The sequence below is a fragment of the Camelus ferus genome, chromosome 10, assembly GCF_009834535.1.
Source record: "Camelus ferus isolate YT-003-E chromosome 10, BCGSAC_Cfer_1.0, whole genome shotgun sequence".
In the NCBI taxonomy this organism is placed as follows: Eukaryota; Metazoa; Chordata; class Mammalia; order Artiodactyla; family Camelidae; genus Camelus; species Camelus ferus.
The window spans coordinates 25,823,003-25,842,334 of record NC_045705.1 but is presented as its reverse complement, the minus strand read 5'-3'; the positions used below and the strand labels follow the sequence as shown (position 1 = coordinate 25,842,334).

The following is a 19,332-nucleotide window of genomic DNA, read 5'->3' as shown; positions in this document are numbered from 1 at the left end:
CTCCTAGCAAGCCTTCTACAGATGCGTGACCTCCCACAGATCCTAGTCTCAACACATAGGAGGAGAGCAAACAGTAACGACTGGTTGAGCTTGCTCTTGTGGGAGAAAAACCCACCACCCCTTCCAGCTGGGGGATTCCATGTATGAAGTCTGAGCTTGCTCTTGGTGTCATTTTCGCTTGTGGGCGACTGAAACTCGATCAGGAAAGCCCATAGTAGAAGATGAGCTAGAGAGACCATCATCCAGAAGGAAAATCAGAACTTACACCTGTTGAGATTTTTGGCACAGGCTTGCGTTTCAGAGGCAACTGTTTATTCTTTGAGAGGATTTCCATCCAATTGTCACCTCCTTCAGCAAGCTACAGTTTGAGTTAGCTGAAAGATGATTTCTTTTCTGCCAGCACAGTGTGAGGCTCACACTTTTCTTTTGAAAATGGTTGCATGAACTGTTCAGCATTTTTGACCTTAGATGACGTTTAGTCAGACTTTAACCATAATAACTTTTTTTTTTTAATTTAATGGAAGAAACCCAATTATAGGTACTTCTATTGAGGGTAAGCCTTAAATGTTTCTTGTATTTTACTATTTTGCTTTTTCCGTAGAAAGGATGTGTTCCCAGGATAGACAACTGATTGCTTGATTTTTATAACTTCTTCACAAAAAGTCAACTGAAACAGCTAGCAATGTTTTAGCATTGAGTCAGAGGAAAGATCCATTCAGGAAATAACCAAGCTCCTTTCATTCAATTAAAACAAACAAATCGGAATAAAGGTGCTTAGAGTGAAGCCGCACTCAGTTATCCATAGCGTCACGAATGCTGATGATAATTCATAACCTAAGTCCCATTAGTTTCTTCTTCCAAATATTATAACAAAATCTGAAATCAAACAACAAAATCTGCGTCACGTCTACTGTGATTCCCAGAGGAAACATCAGACCGGACGGTGGGATACCTGGGTCCTTGCACTATTTTTTAAAATTAATTTTCTGAGTGAATTTATTCAAGTCATGTATTTTCTCTAAGTCTATTTATCTATTTGAAAATGGTGAGAACAGGCTCATATGCCTTCCACAGTCTCTTCTATCTCAAAATTCATCTACATTTCTATTTCTATGGAAATATATTCATTTCTTTCTTTGTCAAGAATATATTGAGAGACCATTTTATGCATAATATTTGGGTTCTACAGTGGCTACATAATGAGTGGTCTAAGAGACATCCTTATTTTGGGGAAGTTATAGGGCCTATAGGTCCTAAGACTGAAGTCATTTTCAGCATCTCTTGATACCAGTTATTTCCCTTTTCCCCTGTTTCACAACCAAGTCCACAGAAAACTGAAGGATCGTTATAAAACTATCCACGGGGTGGGCTTATCCACGTCTTGCTTGAATTGGGCACCATAATCCCCTGTAATAGTTTCTATTATCCATTGATTCACTCAGTAATTCTTGAATGAACAGTTACTGTAAGATTAACATTGTGCTAAATGATGAGAATGTATTGCTGGGGCGGAAAAAAAAAAGACCTTGAAGTTGCTCACAGACCGATTGGGAAGACAGAGAACAACAGGAAAACAGAACATTAGCTCATAGTTAAATTTAAATTCCATAGATGTAAACAAACATGCAAAGCGGCAGAATTACATGAATGATGGGAATGAACTGTTTAGATAGAACCATTAGTTCTGTGAAAACTGAGATTTGAAGGCTGAGATAGAATCAGCCATGGGAAGGGCAAAGGGGAGGATGGAGAAATCCACAGACGGGGACGACAGCCCATGGTGGGATGGGAAGGGAGGCTCACGATGAGGTTAGAGAAGCAGGGAGATGGAAGACACAGGACGGTGGAGACTGTGGAAAGTTTTGATTTTTTTTTTTCAAAGCACAGTGAGAAGTCGCTGAAGGACAGTAAGTTGAAAAATGATCTCTTATGCTTTCGGAAAGCAAAAAAAGCCTATCTGTACTGTGGTGCTTGGTCCCGCTTGTCAGTTTGCCTTAGAGTTTTGACCATTTTATTGACAAGAAAACTAGAGTCATGGGAGTTTAACAGCTGGAAAGCGGGGCAAGCCAAGGCATTAACCACTTTTTTTTTTTGACTCGGAAGCCCTTTCTGCTGTGCCTCCCTGCCTCTCTGGAGTGTATCAGTTTCATCATAGGACGTATTTCTTATGAGATGCTCGAGAACACAAATTTTTTTCTGTTGATAAAGTGTCACCAATGGGGGTCTAATTGCAAAGGGATGAGACAGTCAGGAGGAACCTCCAGAGGAATTCAAGAGGTAATATCTGTGTATTTGCAGAGAGGAGGGGATGTGACATGGCGGAGAGAACCTCATCTGGCCTCGCGGACTGACCAGAGACAGGCAGGTAATGGGGGAGAGACAGAACGCAGGCTTTGTGATGTGAGCACCCTGGCACATTGCGTTATGTAAGGCAAGGCCGGAAACGGGAAACAGGAGTTGGGGAATCTGAAGCTGGGGTGATGATTGCTAGGCCAGGAGAGAAGGCAGAAAGGTCTGGACTGAGATTTTATTTTAAAGGGAAGTGGAAAGGAATAAAAATGCATCGCATATGTTTGTTCTCTCTCGACACCAGAAGGTCAGGCTTCTTCTGCATCTTCCTTAGTCCTTAGTCTTTTATTTTGGCCTTAATGAATCTATAAAATATTTATGCAGCATTATGTCTTGCAACAAATTCTAGTTTGCATTAAAATACATTGACTGAGACTAAAATACATCAGTAATAATTACTTTAGAATGAACATGTGTTTAAAATTATTTTTTTCAGAAGTAACATATGTGCATGATTACTATACAGTAATACTACTATAAAATACACAAAATTTAGGAGTCTCTAAGTCAGAATCCTTCCCTGTCCACACCTACATACATGTATATGCTCCGCAGGAACAGCTGCTGTTAGCAATGTTTAAATATATCCATCTGTGAATTTTCTGTAGATGTAAAAACGTAGGCAGAAATTACATCTACGCATGAATCTAACCAAGGTTTCCCGACAGTCTCCCCTGTGAGCTCAGTTTGAGTGGCAGTGCTGTCAGTGCTCCAAGCTTCCTTACTTCCTGATGTGGTCCTGTTTCACTGGTGACCCCAATCACCCTGTTCTACTGCTATCAGGTGTCTGCCCAGCCGCTGTGCTCTCTGTGGCCACAGTGGCACCAGTGTGGAAAGAAGAAGAATGAAGCTGTTGGAGGAGGCTGGCAAGAGTCAGGCAATGTCAACTGCTCTTGCAACCCTGACCATGTGAATGCTTTTCTTACGCATTTCTGAATCACACCCTAAAGGTCTCTGTGGACGACAGCGTCCTGTGGGCTTCTTCACTGAATGTGACTGTGGGGAGGAATGAGTTCCCTTTAGACAGGGTCAGATCCCTCTCTTGCTATAATTAATAGTCTCATCTCCTGTGGCCAAGTGTCCCTTTCAAGCAGCAGGAGCTGCAGACTTAAATTCTTTGATTTAAACTGAAATGAATCCCCCTGGCCTCACTTGACACATCACCCATGAAAATATGATTATGCACCTTTGCTCATGAAAAGCACCTATACATCATACTATAAATCATGGAGGCTTTATTTTATGAATTAAATATGAGGCTTTTTCTTTATGATCAAACTATTCCTTTAGTGGAAAAATGGGACGATGCTAATTCTATACTGTTCTGAGAACTTTATCAAATAACATGAAATGATCACTCCCTTTTCCCTAAGTGTAGGTCATAAGTGAATTTCAGTTACCTAGAAGGTGAGGATGAATTGATCCCTGACCTGCCAGTGCGACGCCCCTTCCCCCTTATCTAGACTCCTTGGTACATAATCCCTGTGATTCACCTGGTCCCTTAGGTATTCTCTGGTACTGCTAACAATCTTTTCATGAACCTCTGTCTCTTAAGCAACCTGAATGCAAAAATCAAGTCTACTAAAATTTCAAATATTTTTTCCAGAAGATAATGATGACTATACAACAGGAATCAAACCATAAATGTTTTGGTTTTGTCTTTCTTGCATGTCCTTGGTAGCTTTGGCAAGCCAGAGGGATCCACGATCCTTTCTGTTGGTCCGAACTTGGTTTCCCTAGGGTGAAACAAAGGAAACAGGTCTGTGTTTGAAAGAATCAAATGGAGGTTATGGTTATAAGACAGTAGAATAATGAAGAGAGCCTGGATTTTGTAATTCAGGTGTGTGATCTTTCGTGAGATTAGGAGATGAAGTAGCTTTACAACTGATGGGAAAAGGAGATGAAAGTAAGAAAACGGGAGAGGGAAGGGGAAAAAGAAGTGAATTTTGTGAGAAAAAGAAGTGGATAAGCATCAAAGAGGAGGGAAAGCAGGACAGAGAGCAGAAAGGACAGGGTTGAAATCAGAGGCAGGGATTCACCAAGAGCAAACCATCTGCTTCACAGTATTGCCTCGGAACTCCAGAAATTCATCAGATCAAAGTTGCTTTTTTTTAATTAAGCAAAGAGAGGCAGATCATTTTTCAAAAGAAATTTTGATTCCCATTCCAATCTAAGTATGATCTCACTAGCCATTTTGAATAGGATTATTTTCACTGCTGCAAGGGAAGATTTTAAAGGCCACAGTGTGTCCACAAAGCTCTACCACAGACACCAAGAATTGTGGTTTAAAGGGAGATAATGATTCCCAAATGACAGTGTACACGTATAATTTCTTACTGCAAATGTTCTCCCCTAATTCTCTGTTGCAGGTTGGGGAGCAGTATACAAACGTGGCAGTTGCACAGACAAACATCATTTTGCTCCTTGTAATTACTGCAGCCAGTCTCGGTATATTCTCAGTAGTCGGATTTTTTGCTTCCCTCAGTAATATTCAGGACAGATGGAATTGAATTGCTCATTCTGTGCCTCTTTGGAATATTGCAGACCTCACATTAATGTTGTTAGGTATGACTCCAAGATCTAATGAGCGCAGAAGTTTACTGGAGAAAAGACTAGGTTTCTTATGGTCACTTTTCCAACTTTCACCATCTTTGTTTAGTTAACTTTATTGTCTGATACTGAACAATTGACCTTTATCTTCTTTCCCTTAGAAGATTAGAATTAAAAATATTTATGGTGTGCAGTAATGCATTCACTTCTATGCAAAACGTTGCCAAGTGGTGTTTTTCTCCTCTTTTTCAAAAGATGATTACATGTTCACAATTTACAAGGTATTGTACACATTTCAGCAGGAAATTGTAAGCCTTTATCTTTTGACAGCAAGAAGGAATTACTGCCCTTTTTCAAAATAGCCTCCCCGTTTTGTCCAAATAAATGATTTATGCTGGAGACTTCACGATGTCTTTTGTTGGTTTCTGTGAATTTCAACACAGGCAGTCAAAAGGGGGAAAAGAGGTTACGCATTTCTGAAAATTTCAGAAAATTATAGGTTTTATATGGGAAGGAGGATGCATTCCAATATCTTTAGTCCTGGTTTCTTCATCCTTCTATGCTTTTTTAAGACAAAGCTTAGAGCAAGGAAGAGAAGATAAATGACAGGGTAGGGACTGAATATTTTTCCTTCTCTCTCCAGGGAATGTTCAGTGCCTAGATTCATTATCCTCCTGGGAGTAAAAGAAAGTAAGGGATGGCTGCAGCCATGCTGACTAACACTTATCACTGGTGTTAGAGAACGCCTCCATATTCAAAAGTGATAGTTGTCTTTGCTAGTTTGGCTTCCTCCAGATGCTTCTGAAAATATTTTTTAGTTAAAAAATTAAAAAAAAAAACCCCACTGTTGTTAAATGTGTGCAGTAACATTATATTTGGTGCTGTCTTACCTGGAGTTCACTTAAACGCTTTCAGGTCTTGGAAATACATAGTTAGCAGGTGTCTTAAACGTCCTCTAATCTCAGTAACGGTTGTACGTTTGCATATAGCACGTTCCTCTGGAGCCCCTGCTAGAGGAGAAGTAAGCAGTGGTTAAAGGTTTGTAATACTTTTACTGAAGACCGAATCCTGGCACTTTGCTTCTACCTCTCATTTGCCCAGGGCCCCGGGGTTTCTCAGCCTCAACACCGCTGACATTTGGGGATGGGTAATTGTTTGTCTGGAGGGTTGTCTTCTGCGTTGTAGGAGGTTTAGCAGCATCCGTGGCATCTGCACATATGATGCCTACAGCACTCCTCTCATTTGTGACGAATGAAAATGTCTACAAACATTGCCAGCTGACCCCTGGGGACAAAATCACTGCCAGCCCGTGCACACCTATCTATGTATATACTTGAAATTCTTTGAAAATGATTACAGAGGTTTCTCCCATGTCTTCCACAGTATCTGAAGAATGCAGGAACTTGTGAAGTATACAGGGTCTACATAAAGGTCCTCTTTTGCCTAATCTGAACAGATAAGTTGCTGAGCTGTTGTACATTTTACACATACACACATATGTACACACACACGGACACACACACCCGCACATATGCCTCAAGACTTGTAAATCACAATGTCTGTTCTACATCAGCTGTAGTAAACAGAGTAGTGGTTTTGGTTATATTACTAGGCATTGAAGTCACCCTTGCATTTTCAGAAATAATAGTACACATCTCCATATCTTATGTAACTTGGAAGCCAGGTGTGTTCATAGCAACTCGGCACTATATTTAGACAGAATCTAGTTTTAAATTTCCTCTGCTACTTAGTTGTCATTCAGTCCTGCCAGAACCTCGACTGTAAAACTCTGCCAATAACAACGGCAGAGTTTGTACATACAGAATAATACTGCTGTTACTACCGCTGCTACTCCTGCTACTAATGTGATCAGATGGTTGAAAGGACAGAATGGGAAATGTGTGTGAATGTATACAGCGCAGCGACTGACACCTCAGCTGAACTAAAAAAAAAAAATTACCTTCAACCGTTTAAATTATGAAGTGTTATGAAGGTATAATTTTCCTACTCCTCAGACCTCTTCATCAAGCATATATTTTGAAGAATCTTTGGAATGCAATGGAAAAGGCTTAAAGCTCTGGGACTTCAAAAGACTTCAAAAGACCTGGGACTGACTTCTAGCTCTGATTCTTATTGGATGCAAGAATCTTAACAATTGTTAACTTCTTAGAAGCTCCGTTTTCTTGAAAAGATGAAAAAAAAGACATACATTTAAAAATACTTATAAATTCTGAAGCATGGCAGAAATACACGATTCTTTTTTTTTTTTTTTTTTTTTTTTTTTTTTTTGTGATTGGTAAATAATCCAGGAAGACAAGCAAGTAGAAAGATTTGCCCCCACTGAGTACTGCATTCCTGCGAATGCCAAGTAATTTATAAACTTGTAAGCCCAGGGAGGGCTTCAGAGAACCTGGGGATGCCTGTAATCACAACGCAGAGGCTGTGAATGAGTTGGAATCTTCCAGGGTCAGAACAAAGCCTCTCAAAGGGTCAGCCCTGCAGAAAAAGGGCAAGGTAATGGTTCATTTCTCTGTGTGATTGGCAGCAACCTTCAAATCTGAGTTGCTCAAGCAGGTCCCTGCTTCCCTGTCGGGAGGCACAGCCAAGCATCAGAATCCTCATGTTTATTCTCTTGTCACCTCCCTACAACTCTATAAATAGCGGTCCCCCCCCCCCCCACCACCACCTGTCACAGTCTCCTTCGTGGCTTTCTGGACCTAGAAAGGAACCATTCCTTTTAAAATAAAAAAGGTTAATGGGTTTGGCAAATGCTCAGGAAGAGGTGGACAGAGGAGGATGCTTTTTCAATATGGTTTTAAGACATTTATGAAGGGCATTGTTGAGACTTTCAAGAATCCATGACCTCTTGGATGGAGCACATTATTGCTTTTCTTTATATGCTGACTTTAATATCTCTGCCAGGGTGGGAGCAATGTCATAAGCACTGCTCTTGGCATCTGTCCAGCTTCCTTTCAGCTCATAGCAAACATCTGCTATGACCCCCTGCCCAGAGGCCCACATGCGAAGCACAGTGCTTTTATAGGACCCACGGTAAGAATTACTGGCATGGAAAATTGCTTCCTTAATCATCAATTCTGATAAGAAAACTGATGCCATAAGGTTTTCTTTTAAAAATAAATTATGATTTTTAACACTGAGTTAGGTATAAAGGAATATTTATAATATACATAAAATATAAATAATCACAGTACTACAAAAGCTCATGTGTCTACCACACGGCCCTTAAGGGCCTTGTCCATGGTTCTGTTTACATCCTCCCCCTACACAGATAACTGCTCTACTAAATTTTGCGTTTATCATTCCGTTTCTTTCTTTTTAAGCTGTTAATGCATGTGTGTGGATGTCCTTTGCCTTTTTGCATATTTTTGCATAATTTTATAAAAATAGGCCTATACTCTGTGATTTCTTCTGGTAGGTGTCCTTTTAGATCACTCTTAATGTTCCTGAAATGCATGCATATTGTTGCCATTCATTTATTTTCCCCGTTGTATATGAGTCCACCCTACTCTTGATGGATCTGTGGCATTTCTAGTTCTTGTGACTGACTACAAGTTGTGCCTATGAACATTTCTCGTCAATGACACCCACTGCTTACGCAGAGCAGTTTCCTAGGCTGTGGACCTAGGAGTGCATTTATCGTGTCATGTGGTGGCTGCACATTCAGTTATTAGATAGCATCTAATGTCTCTCCCCAGGAAAGGGGTTGGTTTTCATCCCAACCACTGGGGCAGTTGTTGCTCCTGCTCTTCTTATACCCCCACCAATATTTGCTGTCATCTGGCTTTTAAAAATAATTTACCATACTCTGGTTTCTCTTTAGATCGTATAAATCCTTTTAAAAATAACTTGCCAATCTGACAACCTAAAATGGCATCTTCCCGAGGTTGTGGATTATAATTCCGTGATTACGAACGAGTGAACACTCTTTGTTTAAGCTTGTTGATGATTTGGTTTCCCTTTTCTGTGAAGAGTCTATTCTGCACTTTTCTCCTTTTCCAACTTGGAGTTTGTTTCATATTCAACTGTAGCACTCTTTATGTATTTTGGAAAATAATTTTTGAGAGCAATATATGTTCCTTGTCTAAATTTGTAGCTAATTTTTTTTCACTCTGCTTTGGTACCTTGGATAAATAGATTATCATTATTTTAATATAGTTGATTTTATCCATTTTCCCACTGAGGGTTTGTGCTATATGTGCACGTATGTATCGTAAGAAAAGCTTTCCTGCCGTGGTCATCCAGTATTCTCCTATAACATCCTCTAAACATTTATGGTTTGTTCTTCAAATGTCCAGCTTCCAGCCGTGTGGAATTGCTTTTGTCTATAGCATAAGGTAGTGGCAGAGTATTATTATTTCCGTATGAAGAAATAATTTTTCCAGAAACCTCTACTGGAAATTTTCACTTCTCCCACTGAAAAATACCACCGGTCATAATCAATCGAGTTTCCTTAAATACATGTGTCCCTTTCAGGTCTCTCTTTACTGTTCCATGGATCATTTTTTATAATTTCCTATTGGTACTATTTACTCACCACAGCGTTTTAATAATTATTGATATCAGTCCCTCCCCATGTCAACTTGTTTTTTTAGAGAGTGTAATTCTTTTCGATCTTTTGCTCTTCTATAAGAACTTGAGAATCAGCTTGGCAAATCCCACAATATAAAACAAAGATGATATCTATCACTTCGCTTTTGCTGTGTAACTAACAACCTGAGACTACTGCTTTACAACAAACATTTATTTAGCTCCCAGTTCTGTGGTTTGCCAAAGTAGACTGAACTCAGTTGAATTGTCCTCCTCATCTGAGCCAGGACTGGCTGCTGTTAGATAATTAAGTTGTAATTATATAGATGTTATTACCAGATGCAGGATTAAATCTGTAGCAAATGTTTATTAATGCAAAAGAATCCACTGTAAAACATAAGAGGCTTAAGAGTAATACACATTTGCTTCCTTGCTTAACATTATAGTCAGAAATTTGGAAGTGTCTTAGGTGAGTGGTTCTGGCTTGGAAATCTCAGTGAGGTTGCCGTCAAGGTGTTGCCACGTTGCTGTCATCTGAACGCACGACTGGAGCAGCAATATCTCTGTCCATGGTGGTTCACTCACGTGGCTGGCAAGGTGGTGCTGGCTGTTGGACACCTGAGTTCTGCTTCTCATGGTTCTTCCCATAGGGCTACATCGCTGTCCTCACGATACACATGCCTCACAGGCATCTGGCTTCCCCTGCTCCTTCATCTGAGAGAGCAGAGTAAAAACTTGACCATCTTTTATGAGAGCCATGAAGTTACACTTTGTCATTTCCACAATATCCTACAGGCATCCTTATTCCATAGAGAAGAAGAATGAAGGGGAACATGAATACTAGGAGGCTAGAGGGTGAGAATCACCCAGAGCAATCCTGGAGAATGTTTTCTACAATCAACTTTTGATTGAAACATAGATTGCAGTAAATCTACATATTATTGCAAACAGCAACTCTTTGGATTTTAAAATGCAGATATTGTTAAAGGCAGATTTATATCAGGGAGGAGGGAGGAATCCAAAAACTAGGTTTATATCTTTAAATGTCTTACTCAGATTGTGGTTTAAAAATAGTCCCCATTATACAGTAATTTCTCAGTACAGAATTATTGACATGTTATGTATTTTAATCCTCATGACTACCTTCCTCCTTTGTAAGTAGATATGAATATTTTCATTTCAAAGTTGAAGAGACAAATTCAGAGTGCCCATGTAACTTGTTCAAATGTACATGACCACAAAGTGGCAGAGATGTGCTTCTAAAACTGGGATATTAGCCTCAAATCCCATGCCCCTTCCAGATAACCACTTGCCCAGTTGATATGTGGAAGAAGTTTCTTAATTTTCCCAGGTGAAAGTGTTGGGAGTCTTTAGGTATAAATTTTCTAAAGGGCATGCTTATTTATTCTGTCCAAATTTCAAAAAAGTGACAGAACTTGCAGAAATGGGTTAGAGTCATTCTGTTAAGAACTGTCTCCTCCCTCAACAGCACCAGAAGAAATTTATTTAGATCAGAACTGTAAAAAGAAATAGCAAAAAGTTCCACTGAAATGAAAATAACTTCAGGATGGGATGCTATTTTTTCCCTACATGTGTTTTCAAATATATCAGATACGTACAATATGTATGGCTCTAGTGTAGTGAGTTTATGCTACAATTAGCATCTTTCTTTTAAGGGAGTCATGAGATGGTGTCCTAGTCTTGCTATGCCTGCTCTTCCTTCTTTAAAGGTTTGCTTTTATTTTCTACACTGATCCACACTATATTGGTAAATTCTTCATATTAAGGTGAATACAGTGTTAATTACACAGGTGGGCTACTATTGAGAAATGAAACACCCCTATAAGTAGTACCTATTTGTGAATTTATTCTAGAAATAGCTTTGTGTGAAAATTGTTTTTCTGCTGCCTCGAATGGTATTTAGAGTTGGTCTTGGGTTCGGCAGAAAGATAATGTCTTTTGGGGTAAGTGGTCCCTAAAAGCACCATGCCAACTTTCAAAAGTTCTTTTTCTTTATAATTGTTTCTTAATCTTATCCTCACAAGTAACTTTGGCTACAGAAGCTCCAGATTAATACTTCTTTCAAAAATATTTTGTAGCACTTAATTTTGACTTTTAGCTCTTTAAATCCTCCTCCATATGGATTATGGAAATGTGTTCACTTTGGGGCACTTGGCAGATTCAGTAAGGGAAAATGAAAGTGTTGTTAGTCAAAAAAAATTTAAGTTCTTTAAACTAAAATGAAAATACAATATATTCAAGATAATAATGTTAGCAGTTGAGGAAATATTTACAATGGCTTGAGATACATGCCTTTTCAGAAGTTGTCTAATAAATGAAGCAAGGCAAATGTTCACCTTTTTTTTTTTTTTTTTGATATCTTGGCAGACTTTAATTACATCAGTAACTTCATCAAACCTCTTTGGAAATTCCTTTGTAATTTCATGTGGCAACAATTTGTCCTTCCCTTTAGCCCTCCTGAGTTATTAGATATAGTTATTTTGAACAATTACCACATTGCCCTGCAAGGAAGTTTGCATTTTAGTTTTAGGGTTTTAACTTTTACTGCAAATGTTAATGCAGCATTAAAATTGAACATTTAAGTTCCCAGGAGCAAAGAAATGCAAAGGGCAAGGTTCTTCTAATGTGATTAATTTGTTATTCTATCTTAGGCTTCTCGTTAGGACATGCCTTTATGTTTTGAACTTATACATTAAAAAACATTAAGCCCAGTACTTTCATGATTTCACTCAAATGGGAGAACATTTTCAGTTACTATCCACAATAAAAATCTCAGTGTTTGTGGTGTGTGTGTGTGTGTGTGTGTGCGTGTTTAAATTCTGTGTCCACAAATTATATTTTCTTTCCCACTCACAGATTTCCCTGTTTCTTTATTCAGGTCATATCTATACAGTATCAACCAAATTAATTCAAAAGGAAAAGGTCCAGCAAAGCATTCTCTTTCATGTCCATAAGATAACCCATAAATGCAATTTTCTATTCTCTGTTAACAAAAATTCTACATATTTCTCAAAAACATTAAAACTGTTGCCTCCAGAAAACTGTTGCCTCTCCACCATAACCCACATTATTTCTAATTTCCAATTTACAGTTTTCAAAATACTTTACTATATCAAAATGTGATCAGTAACTGTGCAAGATGTGTTAGCCTTTGGCATATGACTAAACAAAGATTAAGATCATAACTTAGATGTTACACAAATCTGAGGTTCAAACTCAAGATCAACTGAATAGTAGTGTTATCTTGAATGAATTACTTTATCTTGAAATTTCCATGGGTAAAAGGGGAATGCTGTGGAATTTACCAAGCTGGATTTTTATAAGAATTAAATCATATAATATGTACGTGTGTAAAGGCACTTCATTATTCGTATATATATATTACATTAATATTCTTATGAACGCCTGTAAAAGTTAATGTTCACATTCCAGTATTTGGATTGATTAATTGTTAACACGTTTCCTCTTCAATAAAATACTTAAATTCCTGAAGAATAATGACTCTTATGTTTTAGCACTTGACCATAAATATTCATTTAGATCTTATCATGATGAAATATATGAATGGCATACAGATTACGCTGCAAGTTAATCGTCTTTAAAATATAATAAAGTAATGATTATCTATAATGGATGTGTATATGCACACATATACACACACATACATGCACACACACGTGGATGCTTGTAAAAAGGATTAGGTAGATTTCAGTTTTTAATGTAGTGTGATTTACTGGGGAAAGTGTATATAATATTATAAATACTAACATTATCAAAAATAATATCTAACAAATATTGAGCATTTACAGTGAACTCGATGCTAACCTAAGCTCTTGACTTACTTATGGTAAATTACTTAATTATCACAATTTTATGATACAGGAATTATTAATATCTCTAATTTTCAGTTGAGGTAACTGAGGCCCAGAGAGATGACTGCCCAAGATTATGTATGTAGTCAGCTCCTGTATTCCAGGTTTCACGGCTGAACTCTGTAACCATCATAGTCTATATGCAGAATTACCTAAAGTATTAGGCCGAAGCCCCGCCTCGTGGGAGATGAGCTCATTATTAAGCTGGTAAGATTAATTGCTAAAACACACAACATCAATTTAAAAATTTAGCAAAATTGAAGAAAAAGAAAATCTCAGCATCAGGGGGACAGCTGAGGACCTTGTACCCTGATTATTAGCTGTTATCAGTCACTGCTTGATTTAGACTCTGCTCATCTCCAGGCTTGAATGAAACCTGTATTCTCAATCGTCGTAAACTAGCTGGGGCTTATTTTTGCCTTGTTTGGCTGCTAAACTTGGAGTTCGCCTTAAATTGCATTTTTTTTTTTTGTCTCTTAGTTAAACGCTATGATTATCTCAATCACTCTCAAAGCATGTAAGGCTGTAAAACGCCCCATCTCTTTACTAAAAGGGAAACAGCTCTTCCTTTCTTCCTCCTCCTTCCTTCTGCCCTAATTTTCTCTTACATTTTCTCCTCCTTTTTTTGGGGGGGGGGGAGCATTTTCAATCCCTGCTCACTCCCCTCCCTTCTCACTTCGTTTGCTAATATTTTCCATTTGAATAATAATGAACAGGGACAGAACTAGAAACATCATTTCATTAATTGTATTGCTCCTTGCCAGATTCTTTGATCATATGTGACCTTCCTATAAAGAAGTGCAGAGTGGAACATGTTTCTTCTTCTTTTTTGGGTATATAAATAATATATATATAAAGTGATATTTCACACCTACTGGACCACTTCTTTGAATCTGAACTTTGCTACTAAAGTTAGGCTAGGGTTTCTCAATCTCAGTGTTACTACATTTGTGTCCAGATAATCACTCATTGTGAGGGCTCGTCTTGTGCACCATAGGAAGTTTAGTAGCCTCCCTGGCCTCTTCCCACGTGGGATGCCAGTAGCATCTTTCTCCAAGTTGCAATAATGCATAATGTTTCCAGAAATTGCCAGATGTCCCCTGTGATGTAAAATGGCCTGCTAGTGAGAGCCACTAAGTTGGATACTTCAATTTCTAATTTTTATATCTCTTCAATTTACTCAGAACTTGCTAATATATTGCCCACTTAGTCTCATAACATTTTAAAATACAGGTTTGTAATATTCTTTCCACACTGGGATGCAGATGTAGGAGCCAGCAATAATGAGCTAAGAAGCTTTCATATGAAGGATATCAAAGTGGAAATGTGCAATAGGCAGCTATACCTAGGGGTGCATTTAGGACACAGATCAACACTGGAGACACAAGTTGGTAAATGGTCTTAGTGGTGATATCATGTGAAGACATGAGGGTGTGTAAGGTGACTGAAGAAACTGTGTGATTAGAAACGAGCAGAATGCAGAGGTTTCAACTGAGGAGATCTTCATAGTTAAATATTGCAAAGGGAATTGGAGCTAAGAAAGAGACAGAGACGATGTTAAAGATGAGGAAAGGTAATATATAAACCATGGTAAAATATACTGCTATGTTACTGAAGTAATAATAATAATAATAATAATAATAATAATAATAATAAATCCACACATAGCACTTACTATATGACAGAAACTGGAATAAGAGTATTTATGTGTATTAATTATTTTAATCTTCCAGCACCTGTGTGAGTAAATTATCTCTGTTTTATAGGTGAGAAAACAGTATCTCTATCTATCTATCTATCTATCTATCTACCTACCTACCTGATGGACAAATCAAGTTAATCATTCTGTGCTTCATTTTCTTCATTTGTTGAATGGGGATAATTGTGAAGATTAAATGAGTTAGGATGTAACTCAGGTAAACTTAAATTGCCTGTTATATAGTGATAGTATAATATGCATATCTATTATTCTATGTAGGTTGTGTTTAAAGTATTTATCTACTTATTAAGTAACTTGAACTCTTGAGTGCCTCTTTGAATCCATTGTGGAAAATTACAGAGTAGCAAGGTATAAATATAGAAATAAAATAGAATGAGACCACACACACAAATAATCTGAGTTGTATAGTGACTGTATGGCCCTTAATGAATGTTAGGTATGCATGTTCAGCAAATGCAGTCTGCATTACGTAGAATTAAAGTTAAAAAAAGTACAGTTCAACCAATATTTGAGTACCTTTAACGATTTGCCTATAATAGTAGCTGCTAAGTAATGAGCAGTAGAAAAAGCCAGTTTCAAACTGTATCTTTAGAAAGTGCGATGCAAGGACAGAGGATGGAATTTTCAAAAGACGATTCATTTCAACGTATTTCAGCTGTCTACTGCTTCTTAGGTAGTAGTTTGAAATTAATTATTAATTACCTATTAGACAGGAAGAGAAAAATGGAGGAACTAAAGAAGAAAAGAAAGAAGATAAGTAACTAAAATGTCTTCAAAAGCTAAGTAAGATAAGTTTTTAAAGTTTGGTAAAACGGTTTGTCGTGCAGTATCTAGACTGATTATTTAATTGAATTGATTTTTTCATTGGAAGCTAGCCAAAGAGACCTCTTGTTTTAGTGCTGGATAGAAGCATCCATGTTTTATTTTATATTACACTTTATTTTTGTCTTGAGATCCTTGTTTGATAGAATAACCAAAATGATAAATGACAACCTTGAGATATACAGATATAGATATAGATATATTATATATAAAATATATAATGTATATTTATTTATTTATTTGTGTGACTCTCAACTACTTTCAAAATCCCCAGCTGCATAATAGCCTTTCTTTCTGTGACACATTTTAAACGATAGCAACATGTTTTGCAAAACAGTTGTGGCATAGTTTTATAATTTTAGGTATGACTGCTGAATTAGAATGTTTTTAAAGATCTGGGTGTATTATTTTTACTAATTATTTCATCTCCACCTATCATATAGGTATTTTTTTGTCTAGCATCCCTTAAGTGATTTTTTGTTTCTAGTTGTGTATTATTTACCTCAGAAGCTCAAATCATTTAGTACATATTTCGTGTGAAGAGATGAATCAGAAAAAAAATTTGTCTTTAAAAGGAGAGATTATTTTTTAAAATCTCTATTTGATTCATCTAACAAATAATTAAATGCAGTGACTCTTTTATACAGATTTTTAAATACTTAACCGTTTTAGATTGAAGAGGATTTTTCATTTAAAAACATCAGTTTCCCATTTCCAGGAGTGAACTTTCTTAAAAAGAACAATAAAGCCATAATGTTCATATATACACTGGAAAACATATGCCTAAGAAAAACATAAATATATAATTTATATTATGTGGAAATTCCCACAGGTTTATAATCTCATAAATACAGACTAAAGTCTTTAGACTTTCAGGTAAAACAACAGTGTAAACATTTTTTGACTATTTTCTCTACCTTCGTTGTACAGGCTGAAAAACTATTGTATATTTTTCATGCTGCTCAATATTAACATCTATTGAGAAAATAAAAAGGTAGTGCATCTTTGGGTCTCTTTTAAGTTTTTCTTTTACCTAGTGTGTCACATTAATGCTGCCCTACAGGGAAATAATCAAAGAACTTTAATATAATGCTGTGGTTCAGAAAGGAAACATGACAGCAGTACATTACTGCAAATTGAATTTAATGAGCTTCTTAGCACTGGAGAGTGACTCTTTGAAACAGAAGCTATTCAATTGATCTTTTTTATTTTAATTAAATCATTTTTCATTTACCACAGGTGAAGCCATATGATTTATATTTTCTTGATCATATAGTGAAAGATTCAAAGTGTAAAGGATGAAAAACAATATGGCAGCCCTTTCAAGGGAAAACGGAGATAAGTATTCTCAAAAGTCTTTGAGGGGAATGATTGCGGCAGAGCAATGTCAGGGACTTGATCTCGGTGTTGATACAGGCAGATCTGTAAATGGTTGGATAAACAAAAACAGTATTCATTTTATTTTTTATTCTGTGGCTTTTTCTTAAATACTGAAATTGTCCTTTGTGTAAAGGATTATTCAGTTAAGGGATAAAGCTATCTATGTATTGAGTCCATTATATGCATCCTTGTTTGGGTAGGTAGCACACGCAATTTGGATTCCCAAGACAATTCAAGTATTCATTCTGTCATTTTCTAGCTTTTTAATCTTGGGCAAGTAACTGAATCTCCCTGGACCATGTTCCATTCCCCCTAAAGTAGGACTAATGTCTCCCTTTTAGAGCTAGTGTCATAATTACATGAGCTAAAACTATGAAATTATATTGAAACCTGAGATTGATATATGAATATGGCTTATTAATATTAATTTTAAAACACAATTTTAGATATTTCTGTAATTTATGCTACACGGTGCTGAGATTTCACCTTTTTAAGCATTCTTTTTTCACATGCTATATGCATGTTTGAACGTAAGTGAAAATTACAATAAAAGGAAAAGAACAATAAAAACCAATGTGTGTTTCTATCATTGATGTTTTCCCAACTATGAAATATTCAAAGACTGTTTCATGTTTAAACAAAATGACAAGACAGGAAAGTGGATGCCTCGAGAGATTTCTTGAGGATTAGTCTGTTCAGCATTATACACAAGCTATAAATCTAAGCTAAGTTATCTTCAATCATCTAAGACATTCAATCATTTCCCAGAAATTGAAACATTCAGAGAGTATCCTTCTTGTTAACTTCATGTGGGAAAAATGGCTGCTCAAAATACCATGGAGGGTATCCAATGGGAAATGTTGAATAACGTTTGGAATTTTAAAGCAATTTTAACAAAAATAATTTTTGCTAAAAAAAACCCTGTTTTTTAAACAGACTTTAAAAGCTTAATTATTAGAAATTACATTTCTTTACATATATTTAATATGGGATTTTCTATTTCTATTCTTGAGTACCTCAATATGATATCTTTGTAGCAGTGATAAATGTGTAGTGAATATCCAACAGGTTAAAATATTTGAATTGCTTCCTGGACTGCCATTTATGCAAGTGGACATTAACTCAATATTCCTTAGAATAATCTTTATGTAGAAAGTCATTGTGTGTGTGTATGCGTGTCTATTTCTTTGCTGTGTCACTAGCATCTAGCACATAATTGCTGTTATTATTTGAATCAGTTAATTAATTGTGGAGGTATTATCTCTAAGATATTAAATGGATACACTTGTAGAGATTTTACCATATTTCTATTTACCTAAAATCAGAGGCAGCATGGTATTTGGGAAAATGAACAAGATTGAATTGGTTACTGACTTCCTTCATTTATTTCCTATGTGTCTTTGAACAAATCGTCTCTTTTAACTTTTTGATCTTCAAAAAGTTGGATGTGATAAACTTTCATTTCTCTTTCCATTTAAATGATCTAAAAAATTTAGTGGGTTTTCCGTATCATATTGCGGGGAACTTTCTTTGCTGGGCTGCATCCATCTTTGTTTAGTCATTTGGTGTGCTTTACCAAAGATGATTTGACATCTTCAATCGTTAATTCATTCCTGGACAATGTTGTAATTGATCCATGGCTATGGAGAGAATAAAGAGATTCACTGCATATTTCCCACAATTCTTTAGTGTGAGATTTTGTTGCAAATACTCCAAAATTCTTCAACAATCAGATGACTGTAATAAGTGGAGGTAGGAAAGCTAGGGCTTTAATGTTTTTCTGTCTGCTGAGCTGTGTGTATGGGGAGGCAGACTGCATTGATGGTGGTAGATGGCAGGGGACTCACCCATGAAAACTTGCCTTTGGTATTCTTTCATCCAATTCCACTCAGTTTTGTTTTGCTTTTTAATTTCCCCTCCCTTTCTTATTTCCAGGAAGTTTTTCTTGTCTTCTTGTTCTCCTCTCCCTTTTTCCATTCTCCTCTTGAAAACAAGGCATGTATGGGGAAGAGGGCCTATAGCTGAGGCAGGATTGGTCAGGATTTGAACAAGGGGAAGAATAAAAGGAAG

The 19,332-nt window shown here is 36.8% G+C and overlaps 1 protein-coding gene across 1 annotated transcript in view; it reads left to right on the top strand.

Moving 5' to 3' along the window:
- LRRC4C (leucine rich repeat containing 4C) overlaps positions 1 to 19,332 on the top strand; it is an 876,636-nt gene that overhangs the window by 354,370 nt on the left and 502,934 nt on the right.